This window comes from Bombus vancouverensis, unplaced genomic scaffold (genome assembly GCF_051014615.1).
Source record: "Bombus vancouverensis nearcticus unplaced genomic scaffold, iyBomVanc1_principal scaffold0031, whole genome shotgun sequence".
In the NCBI taxonomy this organism is placed as follows: Eukaryota; Metazoa; Arthropoda; class Insecta; order Hymenoptera; family Apidae; genus Bombus; species Bombus vancouverensis.
Genome location: NW_027468922.1, coordinates 219,542 through 235,436, shown reverse-complemented (window position 1 = coordinate 235,436; position 15,895 = coordinate 219,542). Strand labels below are relative to the sequence as shown.

Here is a 15,895-nt window from a genome sequence, read left to right as displayed (position 1 = left end):
TAACTCGTCGTCTATCAGTTGTAACCGAGAATTGCGAATCGTTAAGTGTAATCGCAAGTTCTACGCAAAGTATAGAAAGAGAGAATTGTTAATAAATATACGGTTTAAATATCTCCGAGTGTTTCTTTGGCACCTATCACGTCCGACACACTTCAAATTCAGACGACATGATCCGTTAATTTCGCGATTTCCTGTGTCTTCTACGTGACACTATATTCCATTATTGTGTGGAAGAGAAATCGAATAATATTAATAACTTAAAAAGGAAGAAACAAAATCAAGAGAACATGGTAGTCGCCAAAAGAATAAAAATTGAAAAGTTACAAGAAGTACCAAAGATGAAAAGCAAAGGGAAACGAAACAGAGAAAAACGAACGTGTGTTTAACGAACAGGAGAAGAAAAGATTAAACTGAAAGATACCAAACCTTCCAAAAAAGATTTGAGATATGCGCTTATCAATGTTAATAATGGTGACGATAACGAGCAGAAGCCAAGGATATTTGCGTATGGATTTTACTGGGATAACAACCCTGATTTAACTCTCCTTCAACGTAAAGAGTAATCTAGCGATTGTGAAGAAAAGCTAAAACTGAGAAATAAGAAATTAAGTGCCGCTGAACGTTGAGAACAGAAAACACAGAAGGAACGTGAAGTTCGTCAAAGAGAAGAAGCGCTCGTCGATAACCAGTTATCAAATTCTGCAGATCAGTTCGACAGATTAGTTTTAGCAAGTCCAGACAGTTCAATAGTATGGTTACAGTATATGGCGTACCATTTACAAGCAACAGAAATAGAGAAAGTAAGTGCAGTGGCGACAAGAGCGGTGTAGACGACTAATTTCAGGGAACAGAAGGAAAAATTAAACGTTTGGAAGGCTTAGTTGAATTTAGAATCGAAATTTGGAATTCCTGACTCATTAAATGATGTTTTTCAAGAGGCAGTGAGGTCTAACGACTCACTGAAAATATACAGTCACATGTTGACTGTTCATGTCTGGCTGGCAGGCAGATGGAATTAGAGAAAAGAATTAATACCATGATTGGGAAGTTTAAACATATTCCCGAGACATGATTTAATAGTGGAGAAGAATGATTAAAAATGGGTTTGAAGGATAAATCGAGGCACATTATGCAGAGAGCATTGCAATCTTTGCCAGCATCTGAACGTAACAAGTACTTTCTCCAGGACATTCCTATAATTTCATTTATGAAGTAAGCACTCTATGAAATATCAACTCTTTTTAGTTATTATTATCGCACAACTTGTCTTCTACATAGTATTTCTTTTCGAAAGCAAATCTTACCATGCAAATAGGCGTAATACTTTATTCTGAGGAACTTAATGAGATATATCGTTTTGAGGTGGTATGGTGATAGGTGCGTAAGGAACTACTCTTGGTGTTTTTAACGAATAACAGTTTATTAGAACTGTTACGACCGATCGCGGAGAGACGCGGTCGCTAGGAAAACGCGTCAGCGAGAGGCGTAAATTCTCGCTACGATTCGGTGAATCGACGCCGCGAAGTAGTCGTTCCCCTGTTTCGGGTAGGATAACAGAGGTGGTTGATTGAATATTACACAGTAGTAAGTTAGGTCACCGTTTATTCCACAACTTATAACGAGGATAGTTACACTGGTGCGTATGTACGAGATGAGTGAGTGACTGATCTGCGGGTGTGTATACCCGCTCGAAGGATGTTGACCGTTCGAAGGATGTGAAATCAGTGTTTTTGGGAGACGATGCTGTCTCGGTGGAAGGCTAAGGATCGGTCCCTCCAGCGCACGGGACCATCGGATTTGTTGGAGCCGATGTTATTTAGGAGAGTGAGGGAATAGGCTTCGTTTTTAATTGGTTAAACGAAGGGTCTTAACTGTCCTCGAGAGAAAGTGATTAATGGGGGGAAAGTTGCCGCGTGCGTGACAAAAAAAAACAACTTTCCCTTGTCCTGCCGTGGTAGACAATAGTGTTTAGCAACTCCTCGGGACCAGATGTTTGTTTTGTTTAAAGGACCTTTTCTAGTAAATCTATGATTTATGGACGGTGCTTAAGGATAATGAGGGTACGCCGTGCGGACGAGCGGACCTCTGGTGTCCTTCTGGCCCGCGGTGTGTGACCTGGGCCAGGCAGAGAGTCGCGCGGCGTAACATCCTCCCCCCGTTGAGAGGGTACCGATCAAAATTTCATTAAAGGTGGAGTTAATTGGAGCAGCCGCCCGACTCCTTGTTGATTGCTGATTGTCCTTATTCTGCGTGATCGGGTTGGCTCGTTGGTAGGACGCGCTGCGTGGCACGTCGTTCCAAGATGCTCGTTGCCGTATGACTTGTGGTAGTCTGGATGAGGCCGTTGTCGCCAGGGTGACTTCGAAGATACGGTCGAAGGCCCGTTGCCTGGATGGCACGTTGTCCCCTTTGTAGTCTGGATCGCCGTCTTCCTCGCCGATGCCGAGCGATTTCCAGGTGAAATTCACGACCCAAGAAGTGTCGTGAATCTTGCTTCTGGAAGTGTCGTTAAACACCTCGGCCCAGGAAGTATCGTCGAAGGGAACGTCGGTGATGCTTGGTGAAGATTCATCAAGCGCGGTGCGGCGGTTTGAGGTTGATTGGGAGGCTGGACTCCCCCCGATGACCCGCTCGAATCGCATTCTCTTAGTGATGATTCTTGATAGAAGAGAAGCGTTGGGCGTCGTGATTTGGACTTGTTTTGCCATTGGAGAGTGTGGTAGCGTCGTTGCAGCCAAGGGTGACTTCAGGGAGAAGTCCGTGACACGCGACTTGTTCGGTGTGGCGCTCTGTGAACTCAGCAGCGAATCGTTGAGATCAGATAGAATGTTCTGTAAATTACCGATACCATTTGAGTGATTAGTCATGGTATTAATAATGAGGCAATGATTCTGAGTAGGGCCAATTGCAGGCGTAGCACATCTCTGAGGTGGCGAAGTAGGAGTCTTCGCGTTACGTCTCGAAGTGTGACTGTCCGATGCAATGTTTCTAATCTCGGGTGGTGCAGATGACGTGATGTAAGAGAGATGATTGGACGTCGATACGTTGTGTTGGACGTCCATCGTAGAAGTATTGCCCGAAGAAACACTGCCCCTGGATGGTTTGAGCACAGTGGATTTCGAAGCCTTTACAGTAGGTTTCGACTCGACGTTGACCTTGTAACTATCCTGGATGGGATTCAACCCGTTACTATCTAGGTTGTGGGCTGCGGTTAAAGAGTCATGAACGTTCGATGCTAATGTGGTTGTCGTCGGGCCGCGTTTAGGTGACACGTTGCGAGTGTGATGCGATGAGCTTCGCGTGTCTTGCGATGGGATCGGTGGTCTCTGGAACCTGGTCTAGGAGCCTTGTTGCTGCATTCCGGAGGTTTTGGATTCGCTACTCTCTTGGAGGCATCCGTTGAGGAAGAATTAAGTTCGATGAGAGCGCTCAATCGTACTACCAGATCCACATAGACATCGAGTAAGTCCACAGGTGCGAAGTCGTCGAGCTCAAGTAATTGGTCGTTGACAATGTTAAACCGTTTCCAAATGTCGTCCACTTGTTTTCGATAAGTTCTTAAGGTGGCCTTGTAGTGCTGACCAGACTGTTCGTATTCGTCGAGTGATTTCGATACGGCTTGGAATTGGTCGCTTAGATTGCTTCGCTCCCGATGCAAGGAGGTGATTTTCTCTGCGTTTCCGGTTGCCATTGTTTGTTAGATAAGTGGAATGGTTATAACTTACTTCTGTTGAAGATTGTCCAGTTGCGGCAGGAGGTTGCGTGGTTGCGTTTTAACCACCGAATTTTACCTCTTCAAGGGTGACGATCCTTGACGTTACTGACCTCGCTGGGGGGTAACGCTTCCGCTGCTGGTTATGTTGGATTCACGTGGCACTGTATGATAGTGGGTGTCACTGGTGTGCGCTTTTCACTTGACGCGTGATGCGGCTTTGAGGATCGAATGATTCGACCGGTTACGTGTCCACACTTTTCACTTGTCACTGAATCCGGCTCGAAAGATCGAATGTTTCGACCGGATGGGTGACAAAACTATCCACTGCCACTGATAATCCGGCTCGAAGGACCAAGTGTTACGACCGATCGCGGAGAGACGCGGTCGCGAGGAAAACGCGTCAGCGAGAGGCGTAAATTCTCGCTACGATTCGGTGAATCGACGCCGCGAAGTAGTCGTTCCCCTGTTTCGGGTAGGATAACAGAGGTGGTTGATTGAATCTGACACAGTAGTAAGTTAGGTCACCGTTTATTCCACAACTTATAACGAGGATAGTTACACTGGTGCGTATGTACGAGATGAGTGAGTGACTGATCTGCGGGTGTGTATACCCGCTCGAAGGATGTTGACCGTTCGAAGGATGTGAAATCAGTGTTTTTGGGAGACGATGCTGTCTCGGTGGAAGGCTAAGGATCGGTCCCTCCAGCGCACGGGACTATCGGATTTGTTGGAGCCGATGTTATTTAGGAGAGTGAGGGAATAGGCTTCGTTTTTAATTGGTTAAACGAAGGGTCTTAACTGTCCTCGAGAGAAAGTGATTAATGGGGGGAAAGTTGCCGCGTGCGTGACAAAAAAAAACAACTTTCCCTTGTCCTGCCGTGGTAGACAATAGTGTTTAGCAACTCCTCGGGACCAGATGTTTGTTTTGTTTAAAGGACCTTTTCTAGTAAATCTATGATTTATGGACGGTGCTTAAGGATAATGAGGGTACGCCGTGCGGACGAGCGGACCTCTGGTGTCCTTCTGGCCCGCGGTGTGTGACCTGGGCCAGGCAGAGAGTCGCGCGGCGTAACATCCTCCCCCCGTTGAGAGGGTACCGATCAAAATTTCATTAAAGGTGGAGTTAATTGGAGCAGCCGCCCGACTCCTTGTTGATTGCTGATTGTCCTTATTCTGCGTGATCGGGTTGGCTCGTTGGTAGGACGCGCTGCGTGGCACGTCGTTCCAAGATGCTCGTTGCCGTATGACTTGTGGTAGTCTGGATGAGGCCGTTGTCGCCAGGGTGACTTCGAAGATACGGTCGAAGGCCCGTTGCCTGGATGGCACGTTGTCCCCTTTGTAGTCTGGATCGCCGTCTTCCTCGCCGATGCCGAGCGATTTCCAGGTGAAATTCACGACCCAAGAAGTGTCGTGAATCTTGCTTCTGGAAGTGTCGTTAAACACCTCGGCCCAGGAAGTATCGTCGAAGGGAACGTCGGTGATGCTTGGTGAAGATTCATCAAGCGCGGTGCGGCGGTTTGAGGTTGATTGGGAGGCTGGACTCCCCCCGATGACCCGCTCGAATCGCATTCTCTTAGTGATGATTCTTGATAGAAGAGAAGCGTTGGGCGTCGTGATTTGGACTTGTTTTGCCATTGGAGAGTGTGGTAGCGTCGTTGCAGCCAAGGGTGACTTCAGGGAGAAGTCCGTGACACGCGACTTGTTCGGTGTGGCGCTCTGTGAACTCAGCAGCGAATCGTTGAGATCAGATAGAATGTTCTGTAAATTACCGATACCATTTGAGTGATTAGTCATGGTATTAATAATGAGGCAATGATTCTGAGTAGGGCCAATTGCAGGCGTAGCACATCTCTGAGGTGGCGAAGTAGGAGTCTTCGCGTTACGTCTCGAAGTGTGACTGTCCGATGCAATGTTTCTAATCTCGGGTGGTGCAGATGACGTGATGTAAGAGAGATGATTGGACGTCGATACGTTGTGTTGGACGTCCATCGTAGAAGTATTGCCCGAAGAAACACTGCCCCTGGATGGTTTGAGCACAGTGGATTTCGAAGCCTTTACAGTAGGTTTCGACTCGACGTTGACCTTGTAACTATCCTGGATGGGATTCAACCCGTTACTATCTAGGTTGTGGGCTGCGGTTAAAGAGTCATGAACGTTCGATGCTAATGTGGTTGTCGTCGGGCCGCGTTTAGGTGACACGTTGCGAGTGTGATGCGATGAGCTTCGCGTGTCTTGCGATGGGATCGGTGGTCTCTGGAACCTGGTCTAGGAGCCTTGTTGCTGCATTCCGGAGGTTTTGGATTCGCTACTCTCTTGGAGGCATCCGTTGAGGAAGAATTAAGTTCGATGAGAGCGCTCAATCGTACTACCAGATCCACATAGACATCGAGTAAGTCCACAGGTGCGAAGTCGTCGAGCTCAAGTAATTGGTCGTTGACAATGTTAAACCGTTTCCAAATGTCGTCCACTTGTTTTCGATAAGTTCTTAAGGTGGCCTTGTAGTGCTGACCAGACTGTTCGTATTCGTCGAGTGATTTCGATACGGCTTGGAATTGGTCGCTTAGATTGCTTCGCTCCCGATGCAAGGAGGTGATTTTCTCTGCGTTTCCGGTTGCCATTGTTTGTTAGATAAGTGGAATGGTTATAACTTACTTCTGTTGAAGATTGTCCAGTTGCGGCAGGAGGTTGCGTGGTTGCGTTTTAACCACCGAATTTTACCTCTTCAAGGGTGACGATCCTTGACGTTACTGACCTCGCTGGGGGGTAACGCTTCCGCTGCTGGTTATGTTGGATTCACGTGGCACTGTATGATAGTGGGTGTCACTGGTGTGCGCTTTTCACTTGACGCGTGATGCGGCTTTGAGGATCGAATGATTCGACCGGTTACGTGTCCACACTTTTCACTTGTCACTGAATCCGGCTCGAAAGATCGAATGTTTCGACCGGATGGGTGACAAAACTATCCACTGCCACTGATAATCCGGCTCGAAGGACCAAGTGTTACGACCGATCGCGGAGAGACGCGGTCGCGAGGAAAACGCGTCAGCGAGAGGCGTAAATTCTCGCTACGATTCGGTGAATCGACGCCGCGAAGTAGTCGTTCCCCTGTTTCGGGTAGGATAACAGAGGTGGTTGATTGAATCTGACACAGTAGTAAGTTAGGTCACCGTTTATTCCACAACTTATAACGAGGATAGTTACACTGGTGCGTATGTACGAGATGAGTGAGTGACTGATCTGCGGGTGTGTATACCCGCTCGAAGGATGTTGACCGTTCGAAGGATGTGAAATCAGTGTTTTTGGGAGACGATGCTGTCTCGGTGGAAGGCTAAGGATCGGTCCCTCCAGCGCACGGGACTATCGGATTTGTTGGAGCCGATGTTATTTAGGAGAGTGAGGGAATAGGCTTCGTTTTTAATTGGTTAAACGAAGGGTCTTAACTGTCCTCGAGAGAAAGTGATTAATGGGGGGAAAGTTGCCGCGTGCGTGACAAAAAAAAACAACTTTCCCTTGTCCTGCCGTGGTAGACAATAGTGTTTAGCAACTCCTCGGGACCAGATGTTTGTTTTGTTTAAAGGACCTTTTCTAGTAAATCTATGATTTATGGACGGTGCTTAAGGATAATGAGGGTACGCCGTGCGGACGAGCGGACCTCTGGTGTCCTTCTGGCCCGCGGTGTGTGACCTGGGCCAGGCAGAGAGTCGCGCGGCGTAACAAGAACTAATCAACAATCTGAGTTAACAATTAATAATCAACAATTACACTTAACAGACAACGGGTAACAACTAACAAATAACGATAGACACCGAGATGTCGTTCGTCGCGTTGCTATCGAAAGGGACCGAGGAGTTACACTTCTAATGACGCAAGACAGACTGACCCTGCTTTTTGTTTTTCTTCGCGCAGATCCTTCCCTTCGTAGCCCATCGATATCCCCACTAGCGTGCATTCATAAGATGTGCCGCCTGTGCTGGCGCGTGTATGCTCTTCCGAGAATTCGGCGGAAAGAGTGTGAGGATATCGATGATACATTGGGCACGTCGGTGTTGCGCTTTGGTGGCGTCGCGCTTTGTATCCGGAGCCGTTGAAAAGTTCCGTGGCCCGTGCCGCCACAGTTTTATTTTAGAATGAACAGTATAAGACAGATTTATCTTTAAAATTCTTCAACAGGCTCTGATTTTTTTGCTTTACAAGCTGCAGGCAACTGATCCTAAACCAGATGGAGGAACCGGCTACACCGGGGCAATAAGCAACGAGCCAACCCACGTGCGACTACATCACGAATCAAGAACATTATATCCAGAGATGAATTTACCATAGACCTATGGTACGATCCATATTTTTATGTCCATAGTCTATGACTACATTTAGGAAGAAGTAGACGGTGGCCGCGCGGTTTTTGATTTAGCTTCTCAATTTTGGCTACTAACTATTAAAAATTTGTAGTTCGTCCAAAAATTCAAAATGTGTCTTTCTTCAAATTGATCAATGGTACACTTCATACAGAGCATCACATAAATGAATCGGGTAGATATCTCGAGTCGAAACAATATAAATCTACATTATTTAATGTCTTCAGGATGCATCATGGATTATCTCAAAAAATATGCTTAAGATAGACGCAAAACGTAATAACCACGAACGGGAAGTACAAAAACGAAGACTTCTTGGACAAGGGTATCTACCTGGGTACCTACAAAACCAACTTGTATAATTTCAGGCACAATTCAAATGTCGCCGAGACCTCTGAAGAAGTCAATAGCGCCGACGTGGTTGTAACGATCGGTTAGCTAAAACTACTGCTGCACAATGGAGCAGTTGCGTCCCAAACGTACTAAAACATTTTTGATTAGACATATTCCTGGTTTTGTCATTACAGAATAATCAATAAAAAGGACGCACTTAAGATCAGAGAAATTGTAAATATGTCAAGTTATTATTACCTTTTTCATTTTTATATGTATCAATATTAATAGTATTTTGCATATGTGGTAGAAAACTTTACATAACTGGACTGTTTTAGGTATTGTGTAATTAAGGTTGTATTTTCGACCAATCACGGGGAGACGCAATCACGAGGAAAAACGTCAGCGGGAGTCGTAAATTTCCGTTACGATTATAATAATCGACGCCGCGAATAGATCGATCTCCTGATTTCTGTTGAGATAATAAGGGTGGTTGAGGCGGTATAGCGCTGCGATTAACAGGGTTATAAACTATATATTTTCAACAAGTTGATACCGTTGTACTTACAACTTACGCCGTTGCGTATGATATATGTCGTAGACGACGATTTAGCGTATGAAGATGCGATACACATGCACAATATTCTTTGGTAATCGAGCAAGACCCTTACAGTTGAGTTTCTTGTTGTAGTTGACGTAGCAATAGAGGAGACTGATGTTCCGCTCTCATGCAATTACGGAGGAAAGCTCGGTGTGGGTATGTTTTCTTGAACGAAGAAAGCGGATTCGTTGCTCACACTTTTCGTTAGTAAGGTGAAAGTAACGATATGTGATGCCTATTGGTTGTAGTCATGTTACTGAGTGGTGAAAGGAGAAGGAAACCTCCTACCAACCTTGCTAGGGGGTGTCATTGTTTACGGGAAAAAACCGGATTTTCCGTTAGATAAATATCCACTTTTTCCGTTAGGTCACTACCCGCAGTCTCCGTAATTTTTAAGAGCGCCTAATAAACCTAAGCACCTTTCCAATAACCCTCCATAAACCGAAAACCTTTCTAGGCTTAAAAAGTCCCTCAGGACAAAAGGATTAACTTAAAACATGTGTTAAAATAATGACGTTGGAAAGTTAAAGTTTTATGTGGGGCCTTAGGTTTATTGAGGATCTGTTTAATGGTGCTTGGGTCTTGACGGTCTGACAATGAAGGACGTCGCACAGATCATCTTGCGCGAAGTAACGAAGGTTTTGCTCACATGATGTAATGAAATATGTGTCAAAACGTTTTATTATTTTTAATCATTTTGTACACTGCTTCTCTGGATATTCTACAGCCATTTGTTGAACACGAGTCACGACTTCCTCAGTACCATGCTGCTCTTCAAAATTGATGAACTTTTTAAAGAGGATCTTCACCTTTCTAGGCGGTAATGCCTGAACAACTGCTCTCTCTAGAACTTTCCTGTAAATGCAAATTATTAGAAGGTAAATTCTCTATGAAATTAAAAAGACAAAATATAGTTGAAAAAATATTTTTACCTTCCTATATCAGTATCATTAGATTTAATTAGAGAATCAACATAACAAGACCATATATCCACCCGTTTCGGATAAGAACATAGAATTTGCTCAAACAGAGTTACTGCTCTCTCTTTATTTCTGTAGTGTACATACGTTCAGATGCTGGCAAAGATTGGAATGCTCTCTGCATAATATGCCTCGATTTGTCCCCCAAGCCCATTTTTAGTAACCCTTCTCCACAATTAAACCACATTTCGGGAATATGGTTAAATTTTCCAATCATGGTATTAATTGTTTTCTCTAGTTCCATCTGCCTGCTAGCCTCGACATGTACAGTCAACATGTGACTGTATACTTTCAGTGCCTCTTGAAAAACATCATTCAGTGCTTTAGGAATTCCGAATTTAGACTCTAAATTCAACCAAGCCTCCCAAACGTTTAATTTTTCCTTCTGTTCCCTGAAATTAATCGTTTTCACCGCTTCTCTTGCAACTGCTCTTGCTTTCTCGATTTCTGTTGTTTGTAAATGATATGCCATATACTGTAACCATACTATTGAACTGTCTAGACTAGCTAAAACTAATCTGTGGAACTGATGTACAGAATTTGGTAACTGGTTGTTGGCGAGCGCTTCTTCTCTTTGACGTATTTCATGTTTCTCCTGTCTTTTTTGTTCTCGACGTTAATTTCTTATTTCTCAGATTTGGTTTTTCTTCTACTTCATCTTTACTATCGCAAGATGACTCTTTATCCTGAAGGAGAGTTGAGTCAGCATATTCCAAATCTTTTTCGGAAGGTTTGGTCTTCCAGTTTAGTCTTTTCTTCTCCTGTTTGTTCAACACACATTCTCTTTGAATATTCCTTTTCTAAATCTTTCTCTGGTTTCTCTCTGTTTCGTTTCCCTTTGTTTTTCATGTTTCGTCTTCCCGTATCTTTTCAATTTTTATTTCTTTGGCGAGTGCCACATACTCCTGATTTTGTTTCTTTCTTTTTAAGTTATTATTATCATCCGATTTCTCTCTCACATAACACTTCTTTTCAAATGCAGATTTTATGACGCTGAGAGGCATAATATCGGATTTTTGGGAATTTAATGAAGAGTAACATTTAATTTTAAAATGAATAATATAAGGTGTTAGATCTAGCAGTAAACTATTTATGTGACGACGTACAGTTATCGCAGCTAAAGTTCCGTTGCCAATACCTTGAAGGAATATCAAGATAAATCAATTTGTCACCATTAAGATTCTACCACGTAGCAATTTACCGCCAGGAAATTGTATTTATTTATTTTGTTTGGCACTTATTTTATGCATTATTGACGATAACGTGGTTATAATCGTCCCAGAAATTTTGTCCCCTATTTTTTTATTCTCGGAGTAATGATTCTTAGACACTATACCTAGCAAGTTATTCTGCAATTGAACAACCAACCAATCAGGCGTAATTTTTTCAATCTTTCCAGTAACTCTTCGCCCTAATTTAACAGATGCAATGGGTCTGTTTTTGTAATATGAATTTCTTGAAAGTTCTACTAATTTATTAAAATACAGGATCAATGGATCCAATGCTGCCACTATTCTACTTTTAGGATTAGATGGATCATCGTATATTTTCTTTAGCGACAATGTTAGTCCTAATTGTTGTTCTTCCCTGTTAATAGAAAATATTTTTGTCAATGAAATTTAGTTTGTGTGCAGTAGATTAAAATTACGAACGTTACTATGGGACACATATCCAAATGGCGTACATTCTGCAACTGGTAAAATAAGTCTTATACCATCTGACCCCATATCTTTGATCGTACAAGGTATACAGTCTCCTATTTTCAGTTTTTTAAAATTCCTGTACCTTCCTTGAGTTGCAAAATTCCTAATTAAAATTAAATTAGGTACTGTAGCAAACACAAGAGCTGAAAGTGTATGATCAGGAACATATTTTGATGCTAGTAGAGCTGCAATTTCCACACAAGGTGACATGTGACCAGCTGGTAAAAATCCTGTACTAACAGTTTGTCCTTTATATCTACTGACTCTTAAATATAATCCCTGGGTGGATGATTCTATTATTGTGCCCTCTACTTCTTCATCGAGAAAGCGAGAGAGCGGGAATCAAAGACTAATGTAAAATAATGCCTAGCATAATGCTAATGCCACGTATCATATAGTTGCTGAAACTTTCATGCTTCCTACATAGATATAAAGATAAATTGTTTCATTATAAATATTAATAATAAATATTAATTGAATAAATATAGATAACAATGACCACTATAGGTTTCATATATGAAGTATTAGACCGAACGAAGTATGAAATATACTAGTACTCCTTATAACATTTATAATAAAACAATCGTCTACTCAGATTTAATTTTTTCAATTTATAAAAATATGAATTTACACAAACACCCGCACTTTACTTATCATTACTTCCACAACAACGTTCTGTTTCTAAAGTTCAGATTTTTGTAACTGCAGTTAAACGTGACACCCACATAAGCACGCATCATTTTTTTGTATTCTGCTACAATAGCACTTGTAATAGTTCTGCTCATAAAGAAATTTGACAGGCGTGTAATAGACAAAAAATCATTTATAAAGTCGTTTCCCCATTTACCCTTGTGCTACGTGCATTGTTTTTTACATGAAAATGCGACGCATTTACAGTTCGCCAGGCCTATTATACCGACTGCCAGTCATTCGGCTAATCCGTTTCCCATTCTTATTCACCATTCTTCACTCGTCCTACACTCTCTCCCGTAATCACTGTAGTGGCACATGAGTCAGAGGACAATTCAAATCATGTTGTTGTTTTGCCTTGCAAGTAATGTAAGAACAAATAAACTCCATGCAAAACAGTGTCGCCGCTTCGTGCAACCGTAGATCAAACGTAGACGAATTCGAATTTTCCGGTTCTCCCCCGGCCAGTATAAATAAACGGACGCGATCGCGTGCGTTTTAGTGTGGAATAGTATCGAAGAGTATTGAAATGTATCGAACAGTATCGAACAGTACATATAGAGTATCGAATATTATCTACAGAGTATCTCCGATTATTTATCGAGTTACGCGACGAACATTAATGAGTATTTATTCCGCGTCTTGTATTTTGTACCAACGACTCACATATTCGGCTGTAAATAATTTATTTATTTATTTATTCAAGATATATTTGACGGACTGCGACAGCAATATTTCGCTCTCGTTATTTCGCACAACCTATCATCGACCAATTTTCCACATTGGTGAACCCGACGTGATTTGAGTTAGCGAAATTTAGGATTGTGAGTCTGAGTGCGCTAACAATGTTGAGCAAAAACACAACGGTTGCGACTAGTCAAACAATTCGCGTGCCTCCGCTGAAGCCGCTGAAGATCGTGTTCTGGTTCTCTTTATTCGACAGACAACTTGCGGCGGTGGGCGTCACGGGTGACGAAGAAAAATCCACCGCCCTTCTCGGGTGCCTCGAACCAGGATATTTAGAACGGATAAGGGACATTCCATTGGATCCCCCGACCACCGGACAATATGACCAACTAAAAGATGAGTTAATACGAAGTCTGTCCGAGTCCGACAGCGAACGGGGAAAAAGGTTGGTAAAAAACGAAATTATGGTCAACAATTGAGCACTGCAATCAACGTAATCGTGAGTATGTGATACACATGATTATTTGAATTTACGCACGTGAGCTACCATCCATCATGAATCTTATAATACTATACTTATAATTAAATTACAAATTTCAATCCATCATCTTAGCCTTAAAACTTACATACTAAATTAATAATTCAACACTATTAACGCCCATATTTATATAAATAATTTATTTCCATATTTATAATATGACACTTCGTAACCTAAGCAAGTCTCATACAAGTACTAAAAATACTTATAACCTAAAGCACTTAACTATCCAATTAAGTCATAACGTCAACTCTGCATCTAAACTACTATTCCTTTTCATTCTTCATCCTAAAAATCCGTCACAGTTACCACTCAGTCAATTATAATACCATCACTTCTGTGTACACACAATATATAACAGTATAAACCTCCTCTTAACAAATTAACTATAGTAAAGTTTCATTACATTTATACGTCAAACTTATGAAATTCACTGACTAAACCATCCATACTATAATATATTGTTATACAAGTATCAGTTACTAAAAGACTATGGGGAGCCTGAGGCGGCTATGGGTTCTCAGGGCGTAGGACCACGCCCTGGGAATCCCCGACGAATCTGATATTCTCCTATAGCCGGATGGTGACTGGTCGGCGCCTTTGGCACCCGCCAGTTTGCCGATCCGATGCGGAGAACTCTCGGAGAAGTTAGTGGGCCCGTATCTCCCAAGAACACTTACCTCACATTCTTGTGGGGCTCCCCGTCACTCTGCACCAGCTTTGACCGGGGCAGGGTGCGAAAGAGTGAGTGGCACCAGGATGGAAACCCTTGTTGACGACCTCGGCGATTTCTTAGAGTTACAATGGATAGAAAAACGAATCAAAGAATCGTTTACGGTGGGGAGGGATACCATAATACCGGCGCAGCCGCGAGTTGTAAAGCGGCCCCTCTGCGTCGTCATCGAGCAACCGTGGCCATCCGGGGATGGGCCGCCAGTGCCCTGGACACGCTCATGCGTCTGGCGAAGGGGACACGCGAACTGGGCGGACTCGGAGAGGTTCGGAGGAACCCGATGTTATGACCGTCGGCCCGGTATCTTCGTGGGGTGGGATGAGGCGGCGGCGCGGCGGCCGGGGGGGGAGTGAAATCCGACGACGAAATGTCGTCGTGCTCTTACTATTCGACCGTTGCGGGCACGCTCGGCAAGCGATCGTACCGCAGGATTACCGGGTCCGCGGAAAGCACCACCCCCGTCGATAACGGTCGCGGCGGCGGCGCGGGACACCGCACACGGCGGGGGACGCGTCCGCGGGGGATCCGGACTCCGCACCACTGCTGGCTCACGATAAAAGGAAGAAGAGGGGCGCGAAGCGCGGGAAGGATAGCGACAACGACACCGACACCGAGGCTGCCACCGTGGCCGCCGCCACCTTTACCATCCGCGACGGTGCCGACGGCGGCAACGACACGCGGAGTGACGAAATGAGGATCGGACCGGTCGACAAGCAAGCTACCGTGAAGGACGTGGAACCGACCCAGGATCAGAAAGAGGAGGAGGTCGCATACCTGCGAAGGAGGGTGCTTTCAGGAGAGAGAGACGGTGTCTCCAAGAGACGGTTGACCAAGGAATGCACGGAGAGCAGCCAAAAATGATAACATCGACGGTGAAGGACGAGAGGTGAGGATCACCTCTACGAGGGGAACGAAAGAAAATGCTCCCGGGGCCCCAACGGGAACGATTATGGGTCCCCCTCCCCACCTCCTCCACACACCTGGTCAGCGTCGCGCCGTTTCCGCTGTCCCGACGGGTCGGAGAGCAATAATAAACAAACGAAGAAAACGAATAGAGGTCCAGGACCTCGAGATCCACTAGAGGATCTCAAGATCCTGTTCCTCCGCAAGTTGGAAGAGTGTCGGCGATAAATAATGCCAGGGGGGGGGGGCGATCCTCCCGGCTACAGACGCCGGTGTCATGTAAACTTCAGGGTTGGTTGATGAAATAAAATAGCTGAGTCGTAACACAACTATTAATTTTGTTTTAATTAAACTTTATTATGCATTCAGCAATCACAATGTAATACACACTGAATTAACATAAATCACAATTCACTGCAACCACGTTATGTAAGACTTAGTTACAATGATACGTTAAGTACGCGACTGTTATAAGGGGTGAGACCGATAAAGATATGTTGACTATTCTAAGGATACAGAATAAGGAAGTTTTTCTGGCAATAGTGTGTCTGAGGAAGGTTAGGGTTGGGTGTGTCTAAGGACACGGCGCTATCGGATTTGTTGATGACAATTTTGGTTAAGGAAGTGAGGGCAGTAGACACCGTCTCCGATTGGATAATA

At 44.0% G+C, this 15,895-nt stretch overlaps 1 pseudogene; it reads right to left on the bottom strand.

Annotated features, from left to right (window-relative positions):
* Positions 1–9,693: 9,693 nt before the first annotated feature.
* Positions 9,694–12,341, bottom strand: LOC143304342 (uncharacterized; annotated as a pseudogene).
* Between the last annotated feature and the right edge of the window lie 3,554 nt (positions 12,342–15,895).